Source organism: Oncorhynchus kisutch, linkage group LG4 (genome assembly GCF_002021735.2).
Source record: "Oncorhynchus kisutch isolate 150728-3 linkage group LG4, Okis_V2, whole genome shotgun sequence".
NCBI lineage: Eukaryota > Metazoa > Chordata > Actinopteri > Salmoniformes > Salmonidae > Oncorhynchus > Oncorhynchus kisutch.
The window spans coordinates 39,067,217-39,083,370 of record NC_034177.2 but is presented as its reverse complement, the minus strand read 5'-3'; positions in this window follow the sequence as shown (position 1 = coordinate 39,083,370).

Genomic DNA, 16,154 nt, shown 5'->3' with positions numbered 1-16,154 from the left:
GTTTATATTGTAGATCGCAAGTGGACGACAGTTGTCACCTTTGACTGGACAACAAAGGAAAACACTGAAGTAAAATGCTGTAGAAATTATTATAATTTCATTTGATTTTTATTGATTTATTGTAATGCAGGCCTACTATCCACCACCTTTGTTATTATTGAGTCTGTTAAATTAGCAGCTTGAGGTAGTAGAAGCATCCTCTTTGATGAGACCAAAGTGGGTCCGAGGCACATGGACCTGTTGGTAATGGCATTAAGGCGGTTGGAGTTTAGGGTCAAGAGGTCATGCTCTGGACAGTCGCCCAAAGGACAATCATGTGATACCAAGGTCAGGGGTCACAGCCAGAGGTCAAGTGCCAGTAATTAAGTGTCTATTTCTGGCTATTCCCCAGTGACCTCTTGGCTGAGATGGACAGGCAGAGGCTTGGGGAGGTCCTTGATGACCAGGCTTTAACAAACACTATATGGTGATTAACTAACTAAATTAACTAGTGGTTACAGCCTATTCACCACAATCAGGAGACTATTGGAGGGAACAATAATGGGTTGTTTTACAGGGTGGTTTTACTGGGATATTTACCACACAGTATTTCAGGCAGATTTCAGGCAAAATATGTAGTAATCTGTAGTAATACTGTAGTAACTACAAAAGAAGATTTCTGATTGCTTTTTGGCGACTGCACAATGTCATAATTACATTGTGTTCATATACAAAAAGCCAACTTTTTCCATATTTTTTAAGACCAAGATAAATGCAGTGTCAGAATATACTGCAACACATTTGCAAAATCATGTTCTTTTGTGAAAAGGAAATAAGTTTCTATTTTTTATATGGCAAGTAGTAAACAAAAAAATGGAAACACAACCAGAAGAGTCAGCCAGTAGGCTATTGCAGTTGTAGGCTAGTTTGAGGAGTGAAAGATAGAGGGAAACTCACTAACAAGTTGCTAGACATTCCAATTCAGCAGTCAGTGGGCGCTGGAGTAAGTTTCACAGTGAGCAGATAGGAATAGGAATAGTTTACGTCTTTCTAGCCAGTGAGCATTAAGTCTGTGTATATGAACTGTTAGCATGAGAATAGGGATGGGTCCTGTGAACTTCTCTGACCCATTGACCTCTCTCCTGGGATGTGAATAGTATCACTCAAGAGCTGCCCGCTCGCTATGTCAGACCTGAACCATGCCTAAAATTCTAATCAGGCTGATTTAATGTATCCTACAACCCCCTTCTAGACACCCCCACCCCCCATTTATTCAGACCGGGGGTACGGCAGTTTGTTTAAGGCATGCCTCCCCCCCCCCCCCAATCCGGGTACCCCTCATCCAATTTATGGGCCCCTGGACTTGGAAGTTGGAGGAGTCTGAGGAGCTGGTATAAGACAACAGGGGTCCCTTTCTCTTCCTAAAGAATTTGGGCCTCCACATAATCAATTGGTTCCCCAACCACTGAGCGGTTTATAGCTAATCCGAATTAGAATGGTAAAAGGATCAGACTGGTGTCACTCTGATCATAATCACACATCTCACATTCAATACTGAAGTGCAACTGAACTGAAACAGCTATTCAAAGATAGGTGTGAATTAGAATAAGGATAACATGCTGCAGAAAACCTGATGCAGAAAGCTGGTCTGAGAGGATAATATGTGTACCAGAGAGAGAGCTTCAGTGAAGTGTTCTCAGCAATGCAGTCTATCAGATGCAGGAATAATTGAGAGAAGGCTGGAAAGAGTGACACCTTCAGGCATGGAGAAGAAACATTTAATTGTGTAAAATCCACAGTCTCTGATGAATGTCAAGAATATAGCTCAAATGGTCTACCTTTCAAGGCAGAGAATTTGTATCTTGACCTATTTTATTACATCGTTTGAGAAAAGAGACGTCATTGAATCTTCCTTCCTTCACAATTTGTTCCTCATACCTTTAATTAAGGTACACCTCATTGTTTGCAATAAGTTTGAATTAAATATTGACACACAAATATTACTTAACCAGCAAAACCTTTATTGTAGCCTAGGCCTATCGGGAGAAAGAGGAGATTATTGGCAATACCATTGCATGTGTCAGTTTGACTCATTTAGCCTATGGATTCGAAGTGCTGAGAGGACAGCGCCACATGTTTCCAATGAATCTCTATAGTTTGCAATCGAGAACCAGACACAAAAAAGTGAATTTCCTATTTCGTCTCTATTTATGCACATTTTATGTTGTTCCAGTTTATGTATTTATATTTATTAAATAATTGCAAAACTGTTTTATTTAGGGCCTATGCGTTTTCATCAGTTTATAAATGAGAGATTGTGACACAACAACCAATTAAATAATCGAATAACTTGCATTAAGTGAAAGGTGCACGTAATCAATGGGTAAAACTGTGTCAAACATGGATCTCATTGCATTAGATTGTGTAAATGCTCCTGTGCCTGTGGCACTGCCATATTAACGTAGTAGGCTCAAGCTTACTCTCTGAATACTTACTGAACTGTCAGTAATATAGTTAATGGTATACCTGGGTAGTCTGATGTAGGCCTGCCGGAGGGGCGTCCTTAAGCGATGTCTGGCTCTCTTCCCAGAGCATAAGTGGGGCTCAAAACGAGGTGTGAATATAATGTATAGGCCTACAACATGGTTATACATCATTGTCTTAATCAATCATATTATTTCATACCTTACATTAGACCTGTAAAAGTGGTGTATAAAATGTAGCCCTATAATATGATTAGCCCATTGTCCTCATACGTTTTGCCATTTTTGGAATATAAATGATGTATATTACATTCTCACATTTGATTTAAAAAATACATGATATTATTCCAATTGAATTTCGCACTGTTAAACACGTTGATCCAAACAGGTTCAAAAATAGAGTTTCTCAAAACGATGTGCAACAAAATGGCAGACCAAATAAAAATTTGTTTCCATTTCATTTCTTGATTGAATCCTCACATAAGCAATTATAGGGCTAATTGTCATCAAACTTGTAATATGTCAACGAAAAGTCTTGAAAATGATTCATCTGCAAGTGAAAGTGAGTGTTCTGCTTCTTGGTCTCTTACACAATTGAGGAACTAAAACTTGGAGTGGGCTACATATATTTAACGATCATATAATTTATGTTAAATGTGCGATCATATTTCTGACTTTTTAATTCTGGCTAGTAACATAGCTCTCTTTTTGACTTATTATTTCTGGCTAGTAACATAGCTCTCTTTTTGACTTATTATTTCTGGCTAGTAACATAGCCTTGGCCTACATAATGTGTGAAATGTAAATGCTATAAAACGAGAACGAGAGGGAAAGAAGACAATAGAGAGATTCTGTTAACGTTTTCGTTAAATTGCCTCGAGTATAGTCTATACCAGAACATGTGTTCATCACGAATTTTGATATTATTTATATCTTCATATTGTAAATTGTAAAATTCATAATAAATAACTTTCACATTCTAACACATATATTAATTTGCCAAGCAATTTTCTAAAACTTAAATCTTATATTTTACCTTTTTTTAAACTAGGCGATGTTCAGGGGCAGAACGACTAAATCCTTAACTTGTCAGCTTGGGGATTTGATCTTTCAACCTTTCGGTTACCACTTGGCTACTTGCCGCCCCAAATACGCCTTAAATATGTCGAACTGGATTTAAAAAAATCTCGAACCCTTGATTACAGGGAAATCTAAAATGATTGTAGTCTTTATTAATTGAATCGTGTGAAATTGACAGAGAAAATAATGGAGAGAAGTGCTTGCTTTTTTTAACTGATCTCCCTTTTACTGTCACTCCCTGACACCCACGTCTATAATGCATATTATACCGTATATCTGTATATTACATTTCATTATATTTTTGTTAAGGTATAGGCTGTGTAATGCATCTGAAATATCCAGGAGTCATGGGAATCAAATATTATACTTACACATGTTACAGATCCTGTGAGGAAAAATGGAATAAAGACTTCTTTCTCGTTGCATTTTACAACCAGAGGGAAACGTAGGCAACATCAACATGGCCAAAGTGTGATCTGACTAAGAACTGCAGGCTGTTATACGATCCTCAGAGACTCCTCTCTGACAGCAGCATCTAGTAGAATATATAAGACCAGAATCCTATCTGCAGAGTCAGGGAACCACGCAACACATCATATGTACAGCAAAACACTTGTTACAACACGGCATAATACATTACTTTCAGAAACTATTCATGCACAATGACTTATTCCAAATTTTATTGTGTTACCACCTGAATTCAAAATTGATTCAATATGTTTTTTCTCACCCATCTACACACTGTACACCATAATGACAAAGTGAACACAAGTTTTTATACATGTAGGAAAATGTATTGAAAATGTCAAACTGAAATATCTAATTCACACTCCTTTGCTATCACACTCCAAATTGAGCTCAGGTGCATCAAATTGTCTTTGATCATCCTTGAGATGTCACGACAACTAGATTGGAGTCCAGCTATGGCCAATTGTTCAGATATGATTTAGAAAGAAATACACCCCTATCTATATAAGGTCCCACAGTTGACAGTACATGTCAGAGCAAAACTATACCATGAAGTCTAAGGAACTATCTGTAGCTCTCCAAAATTGTGATGAGGCATATACAATGCATTTGGAAAGCATTCAGACCCCTTCAGTTTTTATAGATAGCCTTATTCTAAAATGGATGAAGAAGAAAAAATCTCATAAATCTACACAACATAAACCATAATGACAAAGTGAAAACAGGCTTTTAATAATCTTTGCTAATATATTACAAATAAAAAACTAAAATTCATTATTTACTTAAGTATTCAGACCCTTTGCTATGAGACTCAAAATTGAGCTCAGGTGCATCCTGTTTCCATTGACCACCATTGAGATGTTTCTAAAACTTGATTGGAGTCCACTTGTGGTCAATTCAATTGATTAGACACACATCTGTCTACATAAGATCCCACAGCTGACAGTGCAAAAAAACAAGCCATGAGGTCGAAGGAATTGTCCATAGTCAGGATTGTGTCAAGGCACAGATCTGGGGAACCAAAACATCTCTGCAGTATTGAAGGTCCCCAAGAACACAGTGGCCTCTATCATTCTTAAATGGAAGATGTTTGGAACCACCAAGACTCTTCCTAGAGCTGGCCGCCCGGCCAAACTGCACAATCGGGGGGGAAGAACCTTGATCAGGGAAGTGACCAACCCGATGGTCACTTTGACAGAGCTCCAGAGTTCCTCTGTGGAGATGGCAGAACCTTCCAGAAGGACAATCATCTATGCAGCACTCGACCATTCAGGCCTTTATGGTAGAGTGGCCAGATGGAAGCCACTCCTCAGTAAAAGGACCATGACAGCCCGCTTGGAGTTTGCCAAAAGGCACCGTAAAAGACTGTCAGACAATGAGAAGCAAGATTTTCTGGTCTGATGAAACCAATATTGAACTCTTTGGCCTGAATGCCAAGTGTCATGTCTTGAAGAAACCAGGCACCGCTCATTACCTGGCCAATACCATCCCTATGGTGAAGCATGGTGGTGGCAGCATCATGCTGTGGGGATGTTTTTCAGCAGCAGAGACTGGGAGACTAGTCAGGATTGAGGGATAGATGAACGGAGCAGAGAGATCCTTGATGAAAACCTGCTCTCACAATGTCCTTGAGTGACCCAGCCAGAGCCTGGAGTTGAACCTGATCGAACATCTCTGGAGAGATCTGAAAATAGCTGTGCAGTGACAGCCCCCATCCAACCTGACAGCGCTTGAGAGGATCTGCAGAGAAGAATGGGAGAAACTTCCCAAATACAGGTGTGCCAAGCTTGTAGAGTCATACCCAAGCAGACTCAAGGTTGTAATCGCTGCCAAAGGTGGTTCAACAAAGTACTGTGTAAAGGGTCTGAATACTTATATAAATGTGATATTTCAGTAACAAACATTTCTAAAAACCAGTTTTTGTTTTGTCATTATGGGGTATTGTGTGTAGATTGATGACAATATATATATCTTTTTAATCAATTTTAGAATAAAGCTGTAACCTAACAAAATGTTGAAAACGTGAAGGGGTCTGAATACTTTCTGAATGCACGGTATCTGGCGAAGGGTCTAAAACCATTTCTAGAGTGTGGAACGTTTCTAAGAGCACAGTGGTCTCCATCATTGGGAAATGGAAAAGTATGAACTATCCAGACTCTGCATAGAGCTGGTCATCTGACCAAACTGAGCATCTGGGCAAGAAGGACCTTGGTCAGGGAGGTGACCAAGAACCCATTGACCACTCTTGAGAGAGCTACAGAGTTTCTTGGCTGAAATGGTAGAACTTGCCAGAAGGACAACAATCTCTATAGCACTTCACCAATCTGGGCTTTATGGGAGAGTGGTCAGACAGAGGCCACTTATGAGAAAAAGGCACATGACAGTACGCTTGGAGTTTGTAAAAAGGCTCTTGAAAGACTCTGAGAGCATAAAGCATAAGATTCTGTGGTCTGATGAAACAAAAAATGTAACTCTTTGTCCTGAATGTAAAACACTCGGTCTGGAGAAAACCAGGCACAGATCATCACCCATCTAACATCCTCCCTACCGTGAAGCATGGCGGTGGCAGCATCATGCTATGGGGATGCTTTTTGGCGGCAGGGGCTTGGAGACTGGTAAGGATAGAGGGAACAATGAATGGAGCCAAATACAGGCAAATCCTTGATGAGAACCTGCTTCAGAGTGCAAACAACCTTAGACTGGGTGAAGATTTATGTTCCAACAGGACAATGACCCCAAGCATACAGCCAAAGTAATGCTGGAATCGCTTCAGAACAAGAATTTGAAAGTCCTCGAGTGGCCCAGCCAAAGCCAAGACTTGACTCCCATTGAAGACCTGTGGAAAGACTTGAAGATTGCTGTTCACCGCCGCTATCCATTTAACTTAACAGATCTTGAGAAAATCTGCAAGGAAGAATGGGAGAAAATCCACAAATTCAGATGTACAACGCTGATAAAGACATACCCAGGACGACTCAAAGCTGTAATATCCGCCAAAGGTGCTTCTACAAAGTATTGACTCAGGGGTTTGAATACGTATGTAAATGAGATATTTCTGTATTTAATTTTCAATACATTTGCAAATATTTCAAAAACATGTTTTCACTTTGTCATTATGGGCTATTTCGTGGAGATAGGTGAATATATTATTTTAAACCATTTTGAATTCAAGCTGTAACACAACAAACGTGGAATAAGTCAAGCGGTATGAATACTTTATGAAGCCACTGTGTATACCAACATCCTAAATGAATCAACACAATATCATACACCTCCAGAAATGACACAACAACACAGCATCATCAGAGATTTTCTTCTAATGATGCTACGGGCTCTGACGTCATATATATGAATGTAAAAGAAAACTGTTTTATGCCATTCAGAGTCAGCATACAGGTGTGTGAAAATAAGTGTGGACAGCAAAGTACATAATGTTTCAATGGTTTAATCCTGAACGTGACAAGGCCTCCACTGCAGCAGTATGGAGGGAGTGTTTAGAGCACCGGTTCTGGGCGGGCACTATTTGGTAAGAACTCTTTGGCGGGCACCATTTGACAGGCACCATTGTGAATAGGCTTTTGTGGGTGGAGGACGTGGCATCTTTACGTGTGTGTGTGAGCGTGTGATTGTGTGTGTGGGAGAGATCTTGAATAACTTAATCTTACAAGCATGTTGACTGGAGGTGAAAAGAAAAAGTGCTGGTTTTGCTCTCAATATCTCTCTCATAGTAGTACAGTATTTTGGTCTCTTTTATTCAGGGTATACGATCTAGGGGCAGAATGTTAATCTTGATGTCCTGTGGTGGAGGAGAGGAATGTAGACTACACACAGCCTCTCTCCTTCTCACAGCAAGAGACAAACCAATAGCCTGTTACTGCTTGTAGGCTATGTGCTGATGATGTTGAATGAGAAAGGTGCAATTTCATTCCCTACTGTAGGAAACAATCCAACCAGTTTGAGTAACTCATTAGGGGTGTATTCAGAAAAGTGAAACGTTCCAAACATTGCGTAGAAATGTGCTAACATGACCCCTCCTATTCTACATGGCATACAATCAGGTTTGTTCTACACTATACATTTCTATCTGAACGTTTTGTAGCGTTGAACCCCTGATCAGAGCCCAGGATTCATTAGAGCTAGGAATCATCATCATTCAATAGTCAGCGAATAAGAGGTTGTTGTCTGTGTTTGCACCTGGCTTGAAATGTGTTTGGATCAGTGGTGTATCTCCCAATGTTATCTTAGTCTTAATGGAAGGGTTTCTCTTATTTTCTTATTCTTCCAGAGAAAAAGAGAGAGAGAGAGAGAGAGAGAGAGAGAGAGAGAGAGAGAGAGAGAGAGAGAGAGAAAGAAAGGGCCATGTATTGGCAGTCGCACTTATATGCATGCACATGCTTACAGTCAAGGGGAGAGAGAGCTATCTGCTACATGCTATGTGGATGGACTAGCTGCTCAGTGCAGAGAGGATGAAGCCCATCCTCTCTGTTATAGATCAGTTATAACAAAGAGGCAGGGACGAGCGTGTGGATTGGTTGAAACCAGTTTGAATCAACACAGTCAAAAGGTAAAGTTTGAGCTGTGAGCTGTGGGTACAGAAACAAAACAATGTTACCAAGAACAGTGGCTGAAACTGTGTATGTTTAATAGTAAAACCAATACTGATATTGAATAGCAAATTGTCTATCATATTGTACAGGTCTGAGGTCCCTTTAACAACAACAACATTGACAACTTAGCAATTAAAGCAATATGTCCTTTCATATGTTTAAACATAAGTGAATGCACATCTTCCTTTTAAAAGCCATTGGCCATATGATACGGATTGTTCATACGCTTTATAGTTATCAAATAAATAGTCAGGTCCATATACCACAACTTTCCCTATAAATCGTAGACTTTGAATCAAAATATAATCTCACAGAGGGTAGGAAGGCAAGGGGCCATTAACACAGTTCTAATTTGTCTTCACGGTCTACACATTTAGAATATCTAGAGTCATCCACTATGTTTGTCACAGACCCTTCTAAAAGGACCCAAAAGGTCTTTGGATCCATGTCTATAGGAATGCACCAGCAACATTCCAACAGGCTGACTCTCAATTTGATTACCATTATTCTCCATTCACATCAGTGGTCCATCAGGCATGGTCCATCAGCCGTGTCTGATGTGTGGCTGCTAGGCTAAACTTTAACCCCAGCCTGTCTGGAGGGCCACTGTGACAGGGGGTCAAGGGTAAAGGGGGAAGGGGGCTTATGGAACGCATTTGGGGGGGCTGTCTGGGAGAGAAGGGTCCAGACTGTCCCAGATGTCTGGTTGAGAGTACAGGGGAGGCTGTGTATCCTGCACCCCCTTTAGATCCTCACCCCACCCCACCGCTCTGTCTGTTTCCCTTAACCCCCTGGGCCTTAATGAACAGGTGGACTGCTGAGGGATTGTCTGGGGACTGGCGGGGTGCTGGTTCCCAGACAGGGGTGTGTAAAGTGGGTACACAGACAGACACAAAGAGGTCCTAACGTACACAAACACACAGAATCATTGCATAAACACATGATATACTGTATTATATGCATATAAAACACATAAAATCAGAATCCACACTATATCCCCACCATTAAAACAGGGCCTTCAGAAAGTATTCACACCCTTGACTTTCTCCACATTTTGTTGTGTTACAGCCTGAATTTAAAATGGATTACATTGAGATTTTGTGTCACTGTCTACAAGCAATAACCCATAAAGTCAGAGTGGAGTTATAGTTGTAGATACTTTCACAAACTAACAAGAAATGAAAAGCTAAAATGTCTTGAGTCAATAATGATTCAATCCCTTTGTTATGGCAAGTCTAAATAAGTTCAGGAGTAAAAATGCGTAACAAATCGTATAATAAATTGCATGGACTCATTCCGCGGTCAATAATAGTGGTTAACATGATTTTTGAATAACTACTCCATCTCTGTACCCCACACATACAATTGTCTGTAAGGTCCCTCAATTGAATAGGGAATTTCAAGCACAGATTAAACTACAAAGACCAGGTAGGATGCCTGGCAGGAGTTTTCGATGCCTGGCAAAGAAGGGCACCGATAGGGAAATGTTTACATAAAAAAAGTAGACACTGAATATCCCTTTGAGCATGGTGAAGTTATTAATTACACTTTGGATGGTGTATAAATACACCTAGTCACTACAAAGATACAGGCGTCCTTCCTAACTCAGTTGCTGGAGAGGAAGGAAACTGCTCAGGGATGTCACCCTGAGGCCAATGGTAATTGTAAAATAGTTACAGAGTTTGATGATTATGATATGAGAAAACTGAGAATGAATCAACAACATTGTAGTTACTCCACAACACAAATCTAAATGACAGAGTGAAAAGAAGGAAGTCTGTAAAGAATAAAAATGTTCCAAAACATGCATCCTGTTTGTGACAAGGCACTTAAAGGTGCAATTATGTAGAAATCGCTCTGCCATTTCGTGGTTGCTAAAATTCTAATAGATTGCCTAATTTCAGTTTATGTGACAAAACAAGCAAGTATAGTGTAGAGAATCATTGTACCATCTAAACCGCTGTGAAATATATTTTCATTATAACCAAAATATTGTATTTTCAGCTGTTTCAAACTGGTGTACAAAACCGAAAGTAAAAGAAGCTAAATTAATCTAAAGAACGGGAAGCAAAGAAATAAACCACATAGAACAGATCTACCGCTTCTTAGTTTTTCTTTCAATGAGAATGTCACCCAAAAAGTTACATATTTCAGCTTTAAGTAATACTGCTAAAAATGTTGCAAAGAAATGAACTTTTTGTTCTAAATATAATGTTTGGGGCAAATCCAACACAACACATCACTGAGTATCACTCTTCATATTTTCAAGCATGGTGGTGTCTGCATCATGTTATGTTATGCCAGGTGCATGGTGTTTCCTCTGACACATTGGTGTGGCTGGCTTCAGGGTTGGATGCGCGCTGTGTTAAGAAGCAGTGCGGCTTGGTTGGGTTGTGTATCGTAGGACGCATGACTTTCAACCTTCGTCTCTCCCGAGCCCGTATGGGAGTTGTAGCGATGAGACAAGATAGTAGCTACTAAAACAATTGGATACCATGAAATTGGGGAGAAAAAGGGGTACAAATTCACACAAAAAAAGAAAGAAATTGACAGAGCTTGAAGAGTAATCCAGGTGTGCAAAGCTCTTAGAGACTTACCATAAAAGACTCACAGCTGTATTCGCCGCCAAAGGTGCTTCTACAAAGTTTCGACTCAGTGGTGTGAATATTTATGTAAAATAGATGTTTCTGTATTTTGTTTTCAATAAATGTGTAAACATTTCTAAAAACATGTTTTCACTTTGTTATTATGGGGCATTGTTAGTAGATAGGTGAGATGATTTAAATGCCATTTAATCCATTTTGAAACCAGGCTTTAACACAACAAAATGGGGAATAAGTCAATACGTATGAATACCTTCTGAAGGCGCTGTGCTTCACTTTGCTGAGTGAAGAACTTTGCACACCATGTTGAAAGACATTCATAGTTAACACAACACATATCAGCAATCATTTACAGGCTGTTTACAAATTGCAACAGAAGCTATATTTTATACAGACTAAGAAAAGAAAACATCTGTTCAGGTAGGTTTGGAAGGAGACAGCCGTTTATACATCCGTCTGAGGGCCCTGGAAAACTAGTGTTGACTAGGGGGGTCAAAGAGCTGTGATGGATGTCCTGGTGGGGCCCAGGCAGGCATGCAGACAGCAGACATGTAGTGGCCCTTGACTTACTGAGTAGATGGACAGTACTGCCCCCTTCAGACCATAGTGAACAGGGCTGTTTGCTAAATATGCTAGAAAACCCCATCTTATGGACTTACAAAAAGTGCTTTCAGAGCTCCATCAATGCTACCTAATGCTAGCACATACAAATGCACTTCACAAACACGTGCAGGCAGGGTTGTCCATTAATTATAATCCACATAATAATTCACATTTCCTTTTGCTGCATACACAGGACCTAGGAAGGACAGACCTCCCTTGAGGTCGGCACTAGAGCATGTAGCCACCTGTCAATCACCAGATCCCTCCTGTCTTAAGAGAGATGTTTCGACTTCGCCCGTCCCTCCCCACACATTCTGCTTCCCCTGGCAGCCGTTGTCAGGCGACCACGGGGCATTTTCCCCTCACAACGGGGCCTCGCCATTGAACCCTGGGGTCCTTAGCAACTACAATTAGAAGGTGCCAAAAAGACCTATTTCTGTGGCTGAAAGGGCCTGTTCTTCTGCGCTGCATCTGGGATTCATACGCCAGGACCTGAATGGACGAACCTGTTCCTTTTAAACGGCAGTGTAATGGAGCGTATAAAGGGGCCGGCTACCAGTGGATAGGATAGATAAGATCATGGCTAATCTGCTGTTCCACTCCACTGTGGTTCGATAGGCACACTTAACCTGCCTCTGTGGCCAGTTAGTGTCCTTGGGCGGCCAGTGGTCAGTGGGCTGTGACAGGCTGTGTTTTGAGAAAACTATAGAGAGGCTGGGTATAATATGAGGAGAAGAGGTGGAGTTTATGAACACTTTTATGGACTTCTGAATGGTTTCACTGGATGTTTTTACAAGTGTCTTCATGAGAGACTGAACATAAGGCCCTGAATGCCTCCCTACACATTGAGGGTCTGAGACAGACAACTCTTTGGCAATCATAAAGTTAACTCTCTGGAGCTGACATTTAAATAAACCAATAAATAAAATCGGATCAAGAGTCTGATGGATAAAAAGGGAACTATAACTGCCATATTGTTTGTTTATCATCCAATTGAGAGATCGTCACCAACTGTGGTGGGTGGAGTTCATTGTCTAGATTGGCTTTAGCTCCCTGATCAAAAATCTAAATGAATGCTTTTTTATCCACAATATATAAAATAATCACGCAATAAATATTTTGTATTTATTAGGGTCCCCAGGAGCTACTCTTCCTGGGGTCCAAACAGGGTTAAAACAAGCACATCATAACAAAACACATCAGCTTAATAAAACAATACATCATACAAGACATTAGATTATTACTCTCTTTTTATACCCCTTTTCCTCCCCATTTTTCGTGGTATCCAATTGGTAGTTACAGTTTTGTCTCATCGCTGCAACTCCCTATGGACTTGGGAGAGGCAAAGGTCGAGAGCCATGCGTCCTCCGAAACACGACCCTGCCAAGCTACACTGCTTCTTGATACACTACTCGCTTAACCCGGCCGGCCACAAGTCGTCGCTAGAGCAGGATGAGACAAGGAAATCCCGGCCCGGCCAAACCCTCCCCTAACCCGGACGACGCGAGGCCAATTGTGCGCCGCCTCATTAGTCCCCTGGTCACAGCCGGCTGTGACATAGCCTGGGATCGAACCCGGGGAAGTAGCGATGCCTCAGACTGCTCCGCCACTCGGGAGGCAAATTTATTACTGTCTTATTACAAACTTAAAATATCAATTCCACAATACCACAATACCACAACATTACAATGTGTGTGTGTGTGTCTGTGTGTGTCTGTGTGTGTGTGTGTGTGTAGAGTATGTGTTATAGTGCATGCGTGTGTCTGTGTTTGTGTGTGTCTCTTCATCATTCAGCATTGTTCCGTGCCCTTCCCTGTACGCTTGCTGAAAGTCAGTTGTTAATTTGTTTGCTGTGAAATAGCATTGTATCTGGTCAAACAACATTTTTCTAAAATGTTTATAAATGCTCATAAAGTTTTATGGGCTTACTTCTAAGTGGTCTAATGTGTGTATTTTAAGGCTACTCACAGTTATGTTTTCAAGTACAGACTACAAACAGACTATAACTTTGTACCAACATTTTAGTAGAGATGATACAGTTCTTTATCATTAATGAGCGTCTGTGGCCCTTTGTGAGTGTGTGCTTTGTCTCTACTCCTTTCTTAACTCTCGTCCACAGCACACTTGCCCACCCTCTCAGTCAGCACACCTGTCAATCAACAGTCCTGATTGACCCTAGAAGGCAGGCCGTCAGGCATCAGCTCTGAAAAGGAGGAGCCTCTCTGTCCCTCCCTGCTCCCTCCTTCATGCCTTCTTCTCTCCCTCCCTCTCCCTTTCTGTCTTTCAATTACTTTTTCTTGTTCTCTCTCTCTCTATCTTTCTCCTTCACTCATTTTCCCCACCACCTCACCTCTTTCAGTCTCATCCATTACCAAGGTCAGTGTCTCTGTAAAAATGGTAGTATACTTGGCTCTCCTTCACCTTCCCCTTGCTTCTCTCTACTCAACTATGTTCCCCCTTCCCTCCTCAACTTGGTTCCCTGTTCCCTCTTCAACTCTTTGCCCCCAGGGTCATGTCCCTCTCAGCACTAACTTCTCTGACCCCTTGGGAAAGGACTAGGACCATAAAATGGGCCCCTGAATTAGTTTTAATGGGGTCTCTTATCCGCCCTTTAAGTGGTTGATTGATAAACGCGCTGAGTTTGGGATGGTGGGGGGGGGGGGGTCAGGGAAAATGTGTGTAGGGTTGTGTGTGTGAATGCGTGCGCGTACAGATGTAGGATCTTAATTTGAGCCAGTGTTTTACAGCAGGAAGATAATGTGAATGTGAATTATTATGTGGATTATAATTAATGGACATTATTTGTAGGGGTTGATACATTCTTTGTTCGGGAAAATGTGTGATGTGTGTGTGTGTGTGTGTGTGTGTGTGTGTGTGTGTGTGTGTGTGTGTGTGTGTGTGTGTGTGTGTGTGTGTGTGTGTGTGTGTGTGTGTGTGTGTGTGTGTGTGTGTGTGTGTGTGTGTGTGTGTGTGTGTGTGGAGGGGGCTGGGTGCAGTTGGTGTCTGAATAGGGGAGAGGCGCTCCCTTCCTTCCCAGCATCTCTTTTAATTGGAGCTTTTGTGGCACCATTACCTCCTTTACTTCAACACGTTACTGATGACAAAAGAAAACACCTCTAAGCCTGCCTTTGTAAGAGAGAGGAGAAGGATACCTCGCTGCTACTGATGTGGGAATCATCCACACTCATGAGCTACTCTCTAATACGGGGCAACAAAATATCACTGCAGAGGGAACTGTAAATGCATAGTGGCAGATCATATTGATGCATACAGTAGTAGTAGGCTAAATTAAAGAAAGAGTGGATGATTCTGTTTTTTGTAAGAAGGTAAAACACCATGCACAACAGAGCTCTTCTGTTAGAAGATACCCTTTTTCATTCAGGAAACCTCATTATCCCTCAGCTCAATTCAGAGGCTCTAAAGCAAGATCCTCTAGCAATAAAGGCCATAATCGTCTCACCTACTCTTTCTCTACTCAATGGGACATATTGTTTTTACAGATCCATGCTGAGTTAAGTGGGATTTAGATGAAAATCTCAATCCTGAAACCTCTGGTAAGTCATTCATGCGGCTCTACCTGTGGAGCCCTGGGTGTGACCTTGCACTAGGTCAAACCTTTGACCCTGGGGCATGTTTAGGCTGATGCTGCGGGCTGGGCTCTGATGTGTTCCTGTCCCTATGGTCATTCTAGTCTCCCAGGAGACTATATGGACATGATCTCTCCCTCCTGTGCATGCATGCGTGTGTGATCGCTCCTGTGGTCACTCTGGTGTAACAGGAGAGCATGGGAAATGACTTCATGACCCCTGTGTGATCTCTCTGCAGAGAGGACTATGGAGGGTCTGGGTCAGAGTGATGGTGCGTTACCAAACATTGGTTGTGTGAGGTGGCTGGAAATTGACACTAGGGTCAGAGCCCTCTAATTAGAGCTAAATGATGAGGACAAACCAGGACATCCTGGGATGTTGCATTTAGGTAGTGATTTTCAGATGTGCAATAAATTGTGATATATTGGGGCGTATTGTGCAATAATTACATGAATACATATATCGGATGAGGTGAAGTCTCAAGGGTTGGTATGAGTTGAGTTTGAGTGTAGGGAGATGGGGTGATACACCTACTGTGTAATACAATACATCGTCAATAATCAAACAGCTATTCCATTCTCACTGTAAACTAGTTTTAATGATTTAATTTCTCATCACAAAGGCAGTTGATTACATTAGTTACAATAGGAGTAAAAATATCCATATTTGTGGTAGGGCCTATATACTGTATCTTAAATTGTTTTAAACAAATATCACAGTTCTTTAAACATAAGGATAATTGAA